Source organism: Ranitomeya imitator, chromosome 7, assembly GCF_032444005.1.
Source record: "Ranitomeya imitator isolate aRanImi1 chromosome 7, aRanImi1.pri, whole genome shotgun sequence".
Classification (NCBI taxonomy): Eukaryota; Metazoa; Chordata; class Amphibia; order Anura; family Dendrobatidae; genus Ranitomeya; species Ranitomeya imitator.
The window spans coordinates 142,493,953-142,512,518 of NC_091288.1; the positions used below are offsets into that span (position 1 = coordinate 142,493,953).

An 18,566-nucleotide genomic window follows, 5' to 3' on the forward strand; every position below is an offset into this window, starting at 1 on the left:
ATATGCGCATGCTCGAAGGAACTAGCAAGTGCAACATCCTGGGAAGCGACGCCAAGGTGCAGGACCGTAACGTGCATAGAACGTGCGTGTAACTTTCAGTAGCGTTTTAATAAATGTCACTGGGATGTTAGCGTTCCAGGACGAAGACGCTGCACCGGCGAGTGGCAGAGTAGTGTGTCACGTGGGCTAGGTGGAAGTACCGCACCGGACCTGTCCGCAACCAATGGCATGAGGTAGCAGAGGCCGAGCTTGGCGCTGCACGGCAGAACTGCCGGCAGGGGGCGCAAGTGCACATGGGAGAGCTGTGATTAGTGGGAGGGGTGCTGTGATTAGTGGGAGGGGTGCTGTGATTAGTGGAAGAGCTGTGATTAGTGGGAGGGGTGCTGTGATTAGTGGGAGGGGTGCTGTGATTAGTGGGAGGGGTGCTGTGATTAGTGGGAGGGGTGCTGTGATTAGTGGGAGAGCTGTGATTAGTGGGAGGGGTGCTGTGATTAGTGAGAGGGGTGCTGTGATTAGTGGGAGGGGTGCTGTGATTAGTGGGAGGGGTGCTGTGATTAGTGGGAGAGCTGTGATTAGTGGGAGGGGTGCTGTGATTAGTGGGAGGGGTGCTGTGATTAGTGGGAGGGGTGCTGTGATTAGTGAGAGGAGAGCTGTGATTAGTGGGAGGGGTGCTGTGATTAGTGAGAGGAGAGCTGTGATTAGTGGGAGGGGTGTTGTGATTAGTGAGAGGGGTGCTGTGATTAGTGGGAGGGGTGCTGTGATTAGTGGGAGAGCTGTGATTAGTGAGAGGGGTGCTGTGATTAGTGGGAGGGCTGTGATTAGTGGGAGGGGTGCTGTGATTAGTGAGAGGGGTGCTGTGATTAGTGGAAGAGCTGTGATTAGTGGGAGGGGTGCTGTGATTAGTGGAAGAGCTGTGATTAGTGAGAGGAGAGCTGTGATTAGTGGGAGGGGTGCTGTGATTAGTGAGAGGAGAGCTGTGATTAGTGGGAGGGGTGCTGTGATTAGTGAGAGGAGAGCTGTGATTAGTGGGAGGGGTGCTGTGATTAGTGAGAGGGGTGCTGTGATTAGTGGTAGGGGTGCTGTGATTAGTGGGAGAGCTGTGATTAGTGAGAGGGGTGCTGTGATTAGTGGGAGGGCTGTGATTAGTGGGAGGGGTGCTGTGATTAGTGAGAGGGGTGCTGTGATTAGTGGAAGAGCTGTGATTAGTGGGAGGGGTGCTGTGATTAGTGGAAGAGCTGTGATTAGTGGGAGGGGTGCTGTGATTAGTGGGAGGGGTGCTGTGATTAGTGGAAGAGCTGTGATTAGTGGGAGGAGAGCTGTGATTAGTGGGAGGGGTGCTGTGATTAGTGGGAGGGGTGCTGTGATTAGTGGGAGGGGTGCTGTGATTAGTGGGAGAGCTGTGATTAGTGGAAGAGCTGTGATTAGTGGGAGGGGTGCTGTGATTAGTGGGAGGGGTGCTGTGATTAGTGGGAGGGGTGCTGTGATTAGTGGGAGAGCTGTGATTAGTGGGAGGGGTGCTGTGATTAGTGGGAGGGGTGCTGTGATTAGTGGGAGGGGTGCTGTGATTAGTGGGAGGGGTGCTGTGATTAGTGGGAGGGGTGCTGTGATTAGTGGGAGAGCTGTGATTAGTGGGAGGGGTGCTGTGATTAGTGGGAGGGGTGCTGTGATTAGTGGGAGGGGTGCTGTGATTAGTGGGAGGGGTGCTGTGATTAGTGGGAGGGGTGCTGTGATTAGTGAGAGGGGTGCTGTGATTAGTGGAAGAGCTGTGATTAGTGGGAGGGGTGCTGTGATTAGTGGGAGAGCTGTGATTAGTGGGAGGGGTGCTGTGATTAGTGGGAGGGGTGCTGTGATTAGTGGGAGGGGTGCTGTGATTAGTGGGAGAGCTGTGATTAGTGGGAGGGGTGCTGTGATTAGTGGAAGAGCTGTGATTAGTGGGAGGGGTGCTGTGATTAGTGGGAGGGGTGCTGTGATTAGTGGGAGGGGTGCTGTGATTAGTGGGAGGGGTGCTGTGATTAGTGGGAGGGGTGCTGTGATTAGTGGAAGAGCTGTGATTAGTGGGAGGAGAGCTGTGATTAGTGGGAGGGGTGCTGTGATTAGTGGGAGGGGTGCTGTGATTAGTGGGAGAGCTGTGATTAGTGGAAGAGCTGTGATTAGTGGGAGGGGTGCTGTGATTAGTGGGAGGGGTGCTGTGATTAGTGGGAGGGGTGCTGTGATTAGTGGGAGGGGTGCTGTGATTAGTGGAAGAGCTGTGATTAGTGGGAGGAGAGCTGTGATTAGTGGGAGGGGTGCTGTGATTAGTGGGAGGGGTGCTGTGATTAGTGGGAGAGCTGTGATTAGTGGAAGAGCTGTGATTAGTGGGAGGGGTGCTGTGATTAGTGGGAGGGGTGCTGTGATTAGTGGGAGGGGTGCTGTGATTAGTGGGAGAGCTGTGATTAGTGGGAGGGGTGCTGTGATTAGTGGGAGGGGTGCTGTGATTAGTGGGAGGGGTGCTGTGATTAGTGGGAGGGGTGCTGTGATTAGTGGGAGGGGTGCTGTGATTAGTGGGAGAGCTGTGATTAGTGGGAGGGGTGCTGTGATTAGTGGGAGGGGTGCTGTGATTAGTGGGAGGGGTGCTGTGATTAGTGGGAGGGGTGCTGTGATTAGTGAGAGGGGTGCTGTGATTAGTGGAAGAGCTGTGATTAGTGGGAGGGGTGCTGTGATTAGTGGGAGAGCTGTGATTAGTGGGAGGGGTGCTGTGATTAGTGGGAGGGGTGCTGTGATTAGTGGGAGGGGTGCTGTGATTAGTGGGAGAGCTGTGATTAGTGGAAGAGCTGTGATTAGTGGGAGGGGTGCTGTGATTAGTGGGAGGGGTGCTGTGATTAGTGGGAGGGGTGCTGTGATTAGTGGGAGGGGTGCTGTGATTAGTGGAAGAGCTGTGATTAGTGGGAGGAGAGCTGTGATTAGTGGGAGGGGTGCTGTGATTAGTGGGAGGGGTGCTGTGATTAGTGGGAGAGCTGTGATTAGTGGAAGAGCTGTGATTAGTGGGAGGGGTGCTGTGATTAGTGGGAGGGGTGCTGTGATTAGTGGGAGGGGTGCTGTGATTAGTGGGAGAGCTGTGATTAGTGGGAGGGGTGCTGTGATTAGTGGGAGGGGTGCTGTGATTAGTGGGAGGGGTGCTGTGATTAGTGGGAGGGGTGCTGTGATTAGTGGGAGGGGTGCTGTGATTAGTGGGAGAGCTGTGATTAGTGGGAGGGCTGTGATTAGTGGGAGGGGTGCTGTGATTAGTGGGAGGGGTGCTGTGATTAGTGGGAGAGCTGTGATTAGTGGGAGGGGTGCTGTGATTAGTGGGAGGGGTGCTGTGATTAGTGGGAGGGGTGCTGTGACTTCTGCTAGGTCAAGGGAGTTCTGAGATCACATCTGGGGAGGCGGTAGGGTGCTGCGCAGAATCCGTCACCTCCAGGAGCGCTATTTACCTGCACATACAGGGTTAATCTGCAGGTAACTAGAATTTATAGGAAACCTCACAGTGAGATGCGTGCGGCCAATCCAGGAACTCAGTCAGGTATAATTATGCCAAGTACAGCCCCATACAGTGGGTTTGGGAGCCCAGATCTGCACAGGTGCCCACCGGGAGATTCCCCTGTTACCCCTATGGGCCAGTCCGAGCCTGAATGACTCTGATACACTGCGGAGTCTTGGGCTGTATACTCTGCGCTGTCCCCGACATCTTCTCCCCTCCCTCTGCCCTGGAGTGACAGGTCTTGGGCTGTATACTCTGCGCTGTCTCCAGAATCTTATCCCCTCCCACTGCCCTGGAGTGACAGGTCTTGGGCTGTATATTCTGCGCTGTCCCCGACATCTTCTCCCCTCCCACTGCCCTGGAGTGACAGGTCTTGGGCTGTATACTCTGCGCTGTCCCCGGCATCTTGTCCCCTCCTGCTGCCCTGGAGTGACAGGTCTTGGGCTGTATACTCTGCGCTGTCCCCGGCATCTTATCCCCTCCCGCTGCCCTGGAGTGACAGGTCTTGGGCTGTATACTCTGCGCTGTCCCCGGCATGTTCTCCCCTCCAGCTGCCCTGGAGTGACAGGTCTTGGGCTGTATACTCTGCGCTGTCCCCGGCATCTTCTCCCCTCCCGCTGCCCTGGAGTGACAGGTCTTGGGCTGTATATTCTGCGCTGTCTCCGACATCTTCTCCCCTCCCACTGCCCTGGAGTGACAGGTCTTGGGCTGTATACTCTGCGCTGTCCCCGGCATCCTCTCCCCTCCCGCTGCCCTGGAGTGACAGGTCTTGGGCTGTATACTCTGCGCTGTCCCCGACATCTCCCCTCCCGCTGCCCTGGAGTGACAGGTCTTGGGCTGTATACTCTGCGCTGTCCCTGGCATCTTCTCCCCTCCCGCTGCCCTGGAGTGACAGGTCTTGGGCTGTATACTCTGCGCTGTCCCCGGCATCTTCTCCCCTCCCGCTGCCCTGGAGTGACAGGTCTTGGGCTGTATACTCTGCGCTGTCCCCGGCATCTTCTCCCCTCCCGCTGCCCTGGAGTGACAGGTCTTGGGCTGTATACTCTGCGCTGTCCCCGACATCTTCTCCCCTCCCGCTGCCCTGGAGTGACAGGTCTTGGGCTGTATACTCTGCGCTGTCCCCGGCATCTTCTCCCCTCCTGCTGCCCTGGAGTGACAGGTCTTGGGCTGTATACTCTGCGCTGTCCCCGGCATCTTCTCCCCTCCTGCTGCCCTGGAGTGACAGGTCTTGGGCTGTATACTCTGCGCTGTCCCCGACATCTTCTCCCCACTGCCCTGGAGTGACAGGTCTTGGGCTGTATATTCTGCGCTGTCCCCGACATCTTCTCCCCTCCCACTGCCCTGGAGTGACAGGTTTTGGGCTGTATACTCTGCGCTGTCCCCGGCATCTTCTCCCCTCCCGCTGCCCTGGAGTGACAGGTCTTGGGCTGTATACTCTGCGCTGTCCCCGACATCTCCCCTCCCGCTGCCCTGGAGTGACAGGTCTTAGGCTGTATACTCTGCGCTGTCCCCGGCATCTTCTCCCCTCCCGCTGCCCTGGAGTGACAGGTCTTGGGCTGTATACTCTGCACTGTCCCCGGCATCTTCTCCCCTCCCGCTGCCCTGGAGTGACAGGTCTTGGGCTGTATACTCTGCGCTGTCCCCGGCATCTTCTCCCCTCCCGCTGCCCTGGAGTGACAGGTCTTAGGCTGTATGCTCTGCGCTGTCCCCGACATCTCCCCTCCCGCTGCCCTGGAGTGACAGGTCTTGGGCTGTATACTCTGCTCTGTCCCCGGCATCTTCTCCCCTCCCGCTGCCTTGGAGTGACAGGTCTTGGGCTGTATACTCTGCGCTGTCCCCGGCATCTTCTCCCCTCCCGCTGCCCTGGAGTGACAGGTCTTGGGCTGTATACTCTGCGCTGTCCCCGGCATCTTCTCCCCTCCTGCTGCCCTGGAGTGACAGGTCTTGGGCTGTATACTCTTCGCTGTCCCCGGCATCTTCTCCCCTCCCGCTGCCCTGGAGTGACAGGACTTAGGCTGTATACTCTGCGCTGTCCCCGGCATCTTCTCCCCTCCCGCTGCCCTGGAGTGACATGTCTTGGGCTGTATACTCTGCTCGGTCCCCGACATCTTCTCCCCTCCTGCTGCCCTGGAGTGACAGGTCTTGGGCTGTATACTCTACCACTTTACATGGTCCCTGTCATCTTCTCCCCTACTGCTGCCTTGAATTGAAAGATCTTGGACTGTATACTCGACCGCTCTGCACGGTCCACAACAGCTTCTCCCCTCCCGCTCCATTGGAGTAACAGGTCTTGGGCTGTATACTCTACTGCTCTGCACAGTCCCCAAGAGCTTCTGCGCTGGAGGGACAGATCTTGCGCTGTATACTCTACCGCTCTGCACTGTCCCTGGCATCTTCCCTCCTGCTGCCCTAGAGGGACATGTCTTGGGCTGTATGCTTTACCGCTCTGCACTGTCCCAGGCATCTTCTCCCCTCCCTTTGTGCTGGAGGGACAGGTCTTTGGCTGTATACTCTACCTCTCCGCTCGGCCTCCTCCTCCTTCTCCTACTGCCCTGGAGTGATAGGTCTAGGGTATATGCTCTGCACGGTCCCCAAGTTTCTGACCGCTTGCTGCCCTGGATGGACAGATCTTGGGCTGTATGCTCTACCGCTCTGCACAGTACTCGGCATTTTCTCCCCTCCTGCAGTGCTGGAATGACTGGTCTTGTGCTGTATTCTCTACCGCACTGCGTGGTCCCCAGCAGCTTCTTCCCTCCTACTGCCCTGGAGTGATAGGTCTAGGGTATATACTCTACCGCTCTGCACGGTCCCCAAGTTTCTGCCCGCTTGCTGCCCTGGATGGACAGATCTTGGGCTGTGTGCTATACCGCTCTGCACAGTCCCCGGCATCTTCTCCCCTGCCGCAGCACTAGAATGATTGGTCTTAGGCTGTATGCTCTACCGCTCTGCACAGTACCCGGCATTTTCTCCCCTCCCACAGTGCTGGATGACTGGTCTTGTGCTGTATTCTCTACCGCACTGCGTGGTCCCCAGCAGCTTCTTCCCTTCTGCTGCCCTGGAGTGATAGGTCTAGGGTATATACTCTACCGCACTGCATGGTGCCCAGTAGCTTCTTCCCTTCTGCTGCTGTATACTCTACCGCTCTGCACGGTTACCTGTAGCTTCCCTCTGCCCTGGAAGCACCGGTCTTGGGCTGTATACTCTACCACTCTGCACGGTCCCTGGCATCTTCTCCCCTCCTGCTGCCCTGGAGGGATAGGACTTGGGGTTAGACATGAGTCAAATGACAGTGATTTAGACTCTCTGGATCACACTGCGCTTTGTATTCGGGAAGTCAAGCATTGTTCTGACGTAGCATTGACTTACAATGTAAAAGCCACGTCCTGGTCACACAGATCATAATTTCCCACATTCTATGGGACAAGTTACTGTTGGGCTTTTTTTTGTTGGTCAATGGCCTACAAAACAAAAGTCGTCCTATGCTGGTCCATTTTGCGGAAATAACTTTTCCATTCAAGTGAATTGGTTAGTTTAAAAAAAAAAATAAAGGTTAATACATTGATAATATAGTAAACGTTTTCACTGACTGCTAGGAAATGCTTGGGAAATCTCTATCTTTATTATTATTTTTATGTGATGCTTTTAAAATCTTCTACACAATTCAAAGACTGTTTTAAAACTAATGCAGTATACTAGTGAAGGGCGATTCGTTATATTGTAGAGATCTCAAATGCCTGAGAAGAGCTGGTACTCGCCTCTTGTACAGTTGCGCTCCTGGAATGTTGGCTCAGGGTCTTCTGCCTCTTTTATCACTCTGCTGCATCACGTGAGCACTTCAGCCAATCTAAAGTGTCTTTATTCTGCCTAATCATCGGTCCAACACCTGTTATCAAATGTAATCCATCTCTAACAGCGAAGATATTAAAGGGAACCTGTCACCCCCCCCCCAGGCGTTTTTAACTAAAAGAGACACCTTGAAGGCAGAGGAGGCGGAGCCCGGCACGCAGAGTATTGAGTGACGGCTCGGAGGCGTTTCTGTCCGGGGGGAAAAGACATGCCCCCAGGTCTATTTCAAGATATCAGGGACAAATTAAAAAAGCGATTATTTCAGCGTTTGCAGGGACCCGAACTAAAAGAGCCACCTTGACAGAATGCAGCATTAGTGCTGCACAAGGTTGCTCTTTTAATTAAAAATGCCTGGGGGGTGACAGGTTCCTTTTAAAGGTATCCTGTCGTGTCACATAACGCTATTAACTTACAGATATAGGGTTAATTTGCAGATTATTAGATTGGTGCCTGGATCCCGTACTGGAAGGGCAGATTCCAAGAGAAAATGAACTCTATACCTTATAGGAGTCCCCAGCTTTATTTTTTCATCAATACGTCTTGGATTAATAACTACCACAATTGAATGTTTAAAAAAATGTTTCTATACAGTCAGACACAGCCATTACATTGTACACAGCAGGAGCACATTTACAGTGCCTTGGGAATGTATTCGGCTCCCTGGAACTTTTCAACCTTTTCCCACATATCATGCTTCAAACATAAAGATACGACATGTAAATTTTTGGTGAAGAATCAACAAGTAGAACACAATTGTGAAGTTGAATGAAGTTTATTGGTTATTTTAAATTTTTGTGAAAATTCAAACAGTGAAAAGTGGGGCGTGCAATATTATTCGGCCCCTTTACTTTCAGTGCAGCAAACTCACTCCAGAAGTTCATTGTGGATCTCTGAATGATCCAATGTTGTCCTAAATGCCTAATGATGATAAATATAATCCACCTGTGTGTAATCAAGTCTCCGTATAAATGCACCTGCTCTGTGATAGTCTCAGGGTTCTGTTTGAAGCACATAGAGCATCATGAAGACCAAGGAACATAACAGGCAGGTCCGAGATACTGTTGTGTAGAAGTTTAAAGCCGGATTTGGATACAAAATGATTTCCAAAACTTAAAACATCCCAAGGAGCACTGTGAAAGCGATCATATCTGTCACAAAGACCGGGATCGTCGAACAGTGTGCTGCCTACCTGGCGCTCGAGTCTGACACATCGCTGATCGGGTGGACAGATTACTGGGAGGGGCTGGTGAGGACCCAGCGGTCATGCTGCACATTGGCACAAATGACAAAGTTAGAGGTAGGTGGAAGGTCCTTAAAGATGATTTCAGGGAATTAGGCTGCAAGCTGAAAGCAAGGACCTCCAACGTGGTATTTTCCGAAATACTGCCTGTACCACGTGCCACGCCAGAGAGGCAACGGGAGATTAGGGAGGTTAATAAGTGGCTCAAGAATTGGTGTAGGAAGGAGGGGTTTGGGTTCCTGCAGAACTGGGCCGACTTCTCAGTTGGCTACAGGCTCTACGCTAGGGACGGGCTGCACCTCAATGGGGAAGGTGCAGCTGTGTTGGGGGAGAAAATGGCTAGAAGGTTGGAGGAGTGTTTAAACTAGGAATTGGGGGGGAGAGTGTTATGAACAGGTAATTCAGAACCACAATGGACATTGAAGTTCAGAGCACACAAAGTGAAAGTGACCTGACATTTACCAAAAACATAAGACGAGCTCTGAGACGTGGAAACTCTGCTGACCGCAATCCCTAATCCTATCACACCACACTAGAGGTAGCCGTGGATTGCGCCTAACGCTCCCTATGCAACTCGGCACAGCCTGAGAAACTAACTAGCCCTGAAGATAGAAAAATAAGCATACCTTGCCTCAGAGAAATTCCCCAAAGGAAAAGGCAGCCCCCCACATATAATGACTGTGAGTAAAGATGAAATACAAACACAGAGATTAAATAGATTTAGCAAAGTGAGGCCCGACTTACTGAATAGACCGAGGATAGGAAAGATATCTTTGCGGTCAACACAAAAACCTACAAACAACCACGCAGAGGGGCAAAAAGACCCTCCTCCGCACCGACTAACGATACGGAGGTGCTCCCTCTGCGTCTCAGAGCTTCCAGCAAGCAAGAAAAACCAATATAGCAAGCTGGACAGAAAATATAGCAAACAAAAATAACATAAGCAGAACTTAGCTTATGCAGGATAGACAGGCCACAGGAACGATCCAGGAGGAAGCAAGACCAATACTAGAACATTGACTGGAGGCCAGGATCAAAGCACCAGGTGGAGTTAAATAGAGCAGCACCTAACGACTTAACCTCATCACCTGAGGAAGGAAACTCAGAAGCCGCAGTACCACTCTCATCCACCAAAGGAAGCTTATAGACAGAACCAGCCGCAGTACCACTCACGACCACAGGAGGGAGCTTGGCCACAGAATTCACAACAGTACCCCCCCCTTGAGGAGGGGTCACCGAACCCTCACCAGAGCCCCCAGGCCGACCAGGATGAGCCACATGAAAGGCACGAACCAGATCGGCAGCATGGACATCAGAGGCAAAGACCCAGGAATTATCTTCCTGACCATAACCCTTCCACTTAACCAAATACTGGAGTTTCCGTCTCGAAACACGAGAATCCAAAATCTTCTCCACAATATACTCCAATTCCCCTTCAACCAAAACCGGAGCAGGAGGATCAATAGATGGAACCACAGGTGCCACGTATCTCCGCAACAATGACCTATGGAACACGTTATGGATGGAAAAAGAAGCTGGAAGAGTCAAACGAAAAGACACAGGATTAAGAACCTCAGAAATCCTATATGGACCAATGAAACGAGGCTTAAATTTAGGAGAGGAAACCTTCATAAGAATATAACGAGATGACAACCAAACCAAATCCCCAACACAAAGTCGGGGACCCACACAGCGCCTGCGGTTAGCGAAACGTTGAGCCTTCTCCTGGGACAAAGTCAGATTGTCCACTACATGAGTCCAAATCTGCTGCAACCTATCCACCACAGTATCCACACCAGGACAGTCCGAAGACTCAACCTGCCCTGAAGAGAAACGAGGGTGGAACCCAGAATTGCAGAAAAATGGCGAAACCAAAGTAGCCGAGCTGGCCCGATTATTAAGGGCGAACTCAGCCAAAGGCAAAAAGGACACCCAATCATCCTGATCAGCAGAAACAAAACATCTCAGATATGTTTCCAAGGTCTGATTGGTTCGTTCAGTCTGGCCATTTGTCTGAGGATGGAAAGCCGAGGAAAAAGACAAATCAATGCCCATCCTAGCACAAAAGGCTCGCCAAAACCTCGAAACAAACTGGGAACCTCTGTCAGAAACGATGTTCTCTGGAATGCCATGTAAACGAACCACATGCTGGAAAAACAATGGCACCAAATCAGAGGAGGAAGGCAATTTAGACAAGGGCACCAAATGGACCATCTTAGAGAAGCAATCACAAACCACCCAAATGACCGACATTCTTTGAGAGATGGTGAGATCCGAAATAAAATCCATAGAGATATGTGTCCAAGGCCTCTTCGGGACCGGCAAGGGCAAAAGCAACCTACTGGCACGAGAACAGCAGGGCTTAGCCCGAGCACAAATCCCACAGGACTGCACAAAAGAACGCACATCCCGTGACAGAGACGGCCACCAAAAGGATCTAGCCACCAAATCTCTGGTACCAAAGATTCCAGGATGACCAGCCAACACCGAACAATGAACCTCAGAGATAACTGTACTCGTCCATTTATCAGGGACAAACAGTTTCTCCGCTGGGCAACGGTCAGGTCTATTAGCCTGAAATTTTTGCAGCACCCGCCGCAAATCAGGGGAGATGGCAGACAAAATTACCCCCTCTTTGAGAATACCCGCCGGCTCAGACAAACACGGAGAATCGGGCACAAAACTCCTAGACAGGGCATCCGCCTTCACATTTTTAGAGCCCGGAAGGTACGAAACCACAAAGTCAAAACAGGAGAAAAACAGCGACCAACAAGCCTGTCTAGGATTCAACCGTTTGGCAGACTCTAGATAAGTCAAGTTCTTGTGATCAGTCAAGACCACCACGCGATGCTTAGCTCCTTCAAGCCAATGACGCCACTCCTCGAATGCCCACTTCATGGCTAGCAACTCTCGATTGCCAACATCATAATTTCGCTCAGCAGGCGAAAATTTCCTGGAAAAGAAGGCGCATGGTTTCATCACCGAGCAATCAGAACTTCTCTGCGACAAAACAGCCCCTGCTCCAATTTCGAAAGCATCAACCTTGACCTGGAACGGAAGCGAAACATCTGGTTGGCACAACACAGGGGCAGAAGAAAAACGACGCTTCAACTCCTGAAAAGCTTCCACAGCAGCAGAAGACCAATTGACCACATCAGCACCCTTCTTGGTTAAATCAGTCAATGGTTTAGCAATGCTAGAAAAATTAGCGATGAAGCGATGATAAAAATTAGCAAAGCCCAGGAACTTCTGCAGACTTTTCAGAGATGTAGGCTGAGTCCAATCATAAATGGCCTGAACTTTAACAGGGTCCATCTCGATAGTAGAAGGAGAAAAAATGAACCCCAAAAATGAAATCTTCTGAACACCAAAGAGACACTTTGACCCCTTCACAAACAAGAATTTGTACGCAGGACCTGGAACACCATTCTGACCTGCTTCACATGAGACTCCCAATCATCCGAGAAGACCAAAATATCATCCAAGTATACAATCAGGAATTTATCCAGGTACTCTCGGAAGATGTCATGCATAAAGGACTGAAACACTGATGGAGCATTAGAAAGTCCGAATGGCATAACCAGGTACTCAAAATGGCCTTCGGGCGTATTAAATGCTGTTTTCCATTCATCGCCCCGTTTAATACGCACAAGATTATACGCACCACGAAGATCTATCTTGGTGAACCAACTAGCCCCCTTAATCCGAGCAAACAAATCAGACAGCAGCGGCAAGGGGTACTGAAATTTGACCGTAATTTTATTTAGAAGGCGGTAATCAATACAAGGTCTCAGCGAACCATCCTTCTTGGCCACAAAAATGAACCCCGCTCCCAATGGCGACGATGGCGGGCGAATATGACCCTTCTCCAAAGACTCCTTCACGTAACTCCGCATAGCGGCGTGCTCAGGTACAGATAAATTAAACAGTCAACCCTTAGGAAACTTACTACCAGGAATCAAATCGATAGCACAATCACAATCCCTATGCGGAGGTAGGGCATTGGACTTGGGCTCATCGAATACATCCCGGTAATCAGACAAGAACTCTGGGACCTCAGAAGGGGTGGATGATGAGATAGACAGAAATGGAACATCACCATGTACCCCCTGACAACCCCAGCTGGACACAGACATTGATTTCCAATCTAATACTGGGTTATGGACTTGTAGCCATGGCAACCCCAACACGACCACATCATGCAGATTATGCAACACCAGAAAGTGAATATCCTCCTGGTGCGCAGGAGCCATGCACATGGTCAGCTGGGTCCAATACTGAGGCTTATTCTTGGCCAAAGGCGTAGCATCAATTTCTCTCAATGGAATAAGACACTGCAAGGGCTCCAAGACAAACCCACAGCGCCTAGCATACTCCAAGTCCATTAAATTCAGGGCAGCGCCTGAATCCACAAATGCCATGACAGAATAGGAAGACAAAGAGCAGATCAAAGTAACGGACAAAAGAAATTTCGACTGTACCGTACCAATGGTGGCAGACCTAGCGAACCGCTTAGTGCGCTTAGGACAATCGGAGATAGCATGAGTGGAATCACCACAGTAGAAACACAGCCCATTCTGACGTCTGTGTTCTTGCCTTTCAGCTCTGGTTAAAGTCCTATCGCACTGCATAGGCTCAGGTTTATGCTCAGATAATACCGCCAAATGGTGCACAGATTTAAGCTCGCGCAAGCGTCGACCGATCTGAATGGCCAAAGACATAGACTCATTCAGACCAGCAGGCATAGGAAATCCCACCATGACATCCTTAAGGGCTTCAGAGAGACCCTTTCTGAAAATAGCTGCCAGCGCACATTCATTCCATTGAGTGAGCACGGACCACTTTCTAAACTTCTGACAATAAATCTCTATCTCATCCTGACCCTGACACAGAGCCAGCAAATTTTTCTCTGCCTGATCCACTGAATTAGGTTCGTCGTACAGCAATCCGAGCGCCAGAAAAAAAGCATCAATATTACATAATGCAGGATCTCCTGGCGCAAGGGAAAATGCCCAGTCTTGAGGGTCGCCACGTAATAAAGAAATAATAATTTTAACTTGTTGAACTGGGTCACCAGAGGAGCGGGGTTTCAAAGCCAGAAATAGTTTACAATTATTTTTAAAATTCAAAAACTTAGCTCTATCTCCAAAAAATAACTCAGGAATAGGAATTTTAGGTTCTAACATAGGATTCGGAACCACTAAATCTTGAATGTTCTGTACTCTTATAGTGAGATTATCCATCAAAGAGGACAGACCCTGAATGTCCATGTCCACACCTGTGTTCTGAACCACCCTGATGTATAGGGGAAAAGAAAGACAGAACACAGTGCAAAGAAAAAAAAATGGTCTCAGAACTTCTCTTTTCCCTCTATTGAGAAGCATTAGTACTTTGGGCCTCCAGTACTGTTATGAACAGGTAATTCAGAACCACAATGGACATTGAAGTTCAGAGCACACAAAGTGACCTGACATTTACCAAAAACATAGGACGAGCTCTGAGACGTGGAAACTTTGCTGACCGCAATCCCTAATCCTATCACACCACACTAGAGGTAGCCGTGGATTGCGCCTAACGCTCCCTATGCAACTCGGCACAGCCTGAGAAACTAACTAGCCCTGAAGATAGAAAAATAAGCCTACCTTGCCTCAGAGAAATTCCCCAAAGGAAAAGGCAGCTCCCCACATATAATGACTGTGAGTAAAGATGAAATACAAACACAGAGATTAAATAGATTTAGCAAAGTGAGGCCCGACTTACTGAATAGACCGAGGATAGGAAAGATATCTTTGCGGTCAACACAAAACCCTACAAACAACCACGCAGAGGGGCAAAAAGACCCTCCGCACCGACTAACGGTACGGAGGTGCTCCCTCTGCGTCTCAGAGCTTCCAGCAAGCAAGAAAAACCAATATAGCAAGCTGGACAGAAAATATAGCAAACAAAAATAACATAAGCAGAACTTAGCTTATGCAGGATAGACAGGCCACAGGAACGATCCAGGAGGAAGCAAGACCAATACTAGAACATTGACTGGAGGCCAGGATCAAAGCACCAGGTGGAGTTAAATAGAGCAGCACCTAACGACTTAACCTCATCACCTGAGGAAGGAAACTCAGAAGCCGCAGTACCACGCTCATCCACCAAAGGAAGCTTATAGACAGAACCAGCCGCAGTACCACTCACGACCACAGGAGGGAGCTTGGCCACAGAATTCACAACAGGAGGGTATTCAATTTATAGGAGGGGAAGACAGTGCAGACAGAGACCTGGGCACAAATAAGGAAGTTGGGGGTGGCGGTGGCATGGGGGGTGGGGTTAGAACAGTTAATAATTTAAGAATGAATAGAGGTACAGAGAGGAACATCAAGTGCATGTATACTAATGCCAGAAGCCTCGCCAACAAAATGGACGAATTAGAACTAATGTTGTTGGAGCATAATTATGACATGGTGGGGATATCCGAAACGTGGCTGGATGAGAGCCATGACTGGGCTGTTAAATTGCAGGGCTATAGTCTGTTCAGAAATGACCGTACAGATAAGCGAGGGGGAGGGGTGTGTCTGTATGTAAAATCGTCCTAAAAACCCATCCTGCCTGATAATATAGGTGAATTTAATGAAAATGTAGAATCCCTGTGGGTGGAGATAAGGGGAGGGGGAAAAAATAATAAATTACTGATAGGGGTTTGTTATAAATCTCCAAAAATAATGGAAGCAATGGAGAATATCCTCGTAAAGCAAATAGATGAAGCTGCAACTCAAGGAGAAGTCATTATTATGGGGGACTTCAACTACCCTGAAATAGATTGGGGAACAGAAACCTGCAGTTCCAGCAAAGGTAATCGGTTTTTGACAACTATGAGAGACAATTACCTTTCACAACTGGTTCAGGACCCAACAAGAAGGGGGGCACTGCTAGACCTAATATTAACCAACAGGCCAGACCGCATATCAAATATAAGGGTTGGGGGTCACTTGGGGAATAGTGATCACAAAATAATAAGTTTTCATGTATCCTTTAATAAAAATTGTGGTAGAGGGCTTACAAGGACACTAAATTTTAGGAGGGCAAATTTCCAACGGATGAGAGATGATCTTGGTGCAATTAACTGGGACGATATCCTGAGACACAAAAATACACAAAGAAAATGGGAGACATTTATTAGCATCCTGGATAGGACCTGTGCACAGTATATACCATATGGGAATAAACATACTAGAAATAGGAGGAAACCAATATGGCTAAATAGAGCTGTAAGGAGCGCAATAAGTGACAAAAAGAAAGCATTTAGAGAATTAAAGGAAGTAGGTAGTGATGAGGCATTAAATAAATACAAAAAATTAAATAAATTCTGTAAAAAGCAAATCAAGGCAGCAAAGATTGAGACAGAGAGACTCATTGCCAGAGAGAGTAAAAATAATCCTAAAATATTCTTTAACATAAATAGTAAGAAACTAAAAAATTATAGTGTTGGCCCCCTTAAAATAGTCTGGGTGAAATGGTGGATGAGGATGAGGAAAAAGCCAATATGCTAAATGACTTTTTTTCATCAGTATTTACACAAGAAAATCCCATGTCAGACAAAATAACTAGTGATAAAAATTCCCAATTAAATGTCAACGGCTTAACCCAGCAGGAAGTGCGGCGGCGTCTAAAAATCACTAAAATTGACAAATCTCCGGGCCCGGATGGTATACACCCTCGAGTACTGCAGGAATTAAGTACAGTTATTGATAGACCATTATTTTTAATCTTTAGAGACTCCATAATAACAGGGTCTGTACCACAGGACTGGCGTATAGCAAATGTGGTGCCAATATTCAAAAAGGGGACAAAAACTGAACTCGGAAATTATCGGCCAGTAAGCTTAACCTCTACTGTGGGTAAAATCCTGGAGGGCATTCTAAGGGATGCTATACTGGAGTATCTGAAGAGGAATAACCTCATGACCCAGTATCAGCACGGGTTTACTAGGGACTGTTCATGTCAGACTAATTTGATCAGTTTCTATGAAGAGGTAAGTTTCGGATTGGACCAAGGGAACCCAGTGGATGTAGTGTATATGGACTTTTCAAAAGCTTTTGATACGGTGCCACACAAAAGGTTGATACATAAAATGAGAATAATGGGGATAGGGGAAAATATGTGTAAGTGGGTTGAGAGCTGGCTCAGGGATAGGAAACAAAGGGTGGTTATTAATGGAGCACACTCGGACTGGGTCGCGGTTAGCAGTGGGGTACCAGGGGTCAGTATTGGGCCCTCTTCTTTTTAACATATTTATTAATGACCTTGTAGGGGGCATTCAGAGTAGAATTTCAATATTTGCAGATGACACTAAACTCTGCAGGGTAATCAATACAGAGGAGGACAATTTTAAATTACAGGATGATTTATGTAAACTAGAAGCTTGGGCTGATAAATGGCAAATGAGCTTTAATGGGGATAAATGTAAGGTTATGCACTTGGGTAGAAGTAATAAGATGTATAATTATGTGCTTAATTCTAAAACTCTGGGCAAAACCGTCAATGAAAAAGACCTGGGTGTATGGGTGGATGACAAACTCATATTCAGTGGCCAGTGTCAGGCAGCTGCTGCAAAGGCAAATAAAATAATGGGATGCATTAAAAGAGGCATAGATGCTCATGAGGAGAACATAATTTTACCTCTATACAAGTCACTAGTTCGACCACACTTAGAATACTGTGCACAGTTCTGGTCTCCGGTGTATAAGAACGACATAGCTGAACTAGAGCGGGTGCAGAGAAGAGCGACCAAGGTTATTAGAGGACTGGGGGGTCTGCAATACCAAGATAGGTTATTACACTTGGGGCTATTTAGTTTGGAAAAACGAAGACTAAGGGGTGATCTTATTTTAATGTATAAATATATGAGGGGACAGTACAAAGACCTTTCTGATGATCTTTTTAATCATAGACCTGAAACAGGGACAAGGGGGCATCCTCTGCGTTTGGAGGAAAAAAGGTTTAAGCATAATAACAGACGTGGATTCTTTACTGTAAGAGCAGTGAGACTATGGAACTCTCTGCCGTATGATGTAATGAGTGATTCATTACTTAAATTTAAGAGGGGACTGGATACCTGTCTGGAAAAGTATAATGTTACAGGGTATATACACTAGATTCCTTGATAGGGCGTTGATCCAGGGAACTAGTCTGATTGCCGTATGTGGAGTCGGGAAGGAATTTTTTTCCCCAATGTGGAGCTTACTCTTTGCCACATGGGTTTTTTTTGCCTTCCTCTGGATCAACATGTTAGGGCATGTTAGGTTAGGCTATGGGTTGAACTAGATGGACTTATAGTCTTCCTTCGACCTTAATAACTATGTATATACTGAAATGGAGTATCATACCACTGCAAATCTACCAAGACCCGGCCGTCCCTCTAAACTTTCATCTCAAGGAGAAGACTGATCAGAGATGCAGCCAAGAGGCCCATGATCACTTTGGATGAACTGCAGAGATCTACAGCTGAGGTAGGACAGTCTGTCCATAGGACAACAATCAGTCGTACACTGCACAAATCTGGCCTTTATGGAAGAGTGGCAAGAAGAAAGCCATTTCTCAAAGGTATCCATAAAAATTACCGTTTAAAGTTTGCAACAAGCCACCTGGGAGACACACCAACCATGTGGAAAAAGGTGCTCTGGTCAGATGAAACCAAAATCGAACTTTTTGGTAACAATGCCAAAAGGATATATTTAGCGTAAAAGCAACACAGCTCATCACCCTCAACACACCATCCCCACTGTCAAACATAGTGGTGGCAGCATCATAGTTTGGGCCTGCTTTTCTTCAGCAGGGACAAGGAAGATGGTTAAAATTGATGGGAAGGACCAATCTTGAAGAAAACCTGTTGGAGTCTGCAAAAGACCTGAGACTGGGACGGAGATTTGTCTTCCAACAAGACAATGATCCCAAACATAAAGCAAAATCTACAATGGAATGGTTCACAAACAT

General features: G+C 48.6%; 1 protein-coding gene across 3 annotated transcripts in view; it reads left to right on the forward strand.

Moving 5' to 3' along the window:
- The window catches only part of OSGEPL1 (O-sialoglycoprotein endopeptidase like 1), a 116,986-nt gene continuing 98,420 nt past the window's right edge, over positions 1 to 18,566 (forward strand). Inside the window, exon 1 of one of the 3 annotated variants that reach the window (XM_069733868.1) lies at positions 1 to 56. The gene's annotated coding sequence lies outside the window, so the exon portion shown is untranslated. Of the gene's footprint in view, positions 234 to 18,566 lie in introns of all 3 variants that reach the window. The other 2 variants (XM_069733866.1, XM_069733867.1) reach the window with 2 other exon arrangements.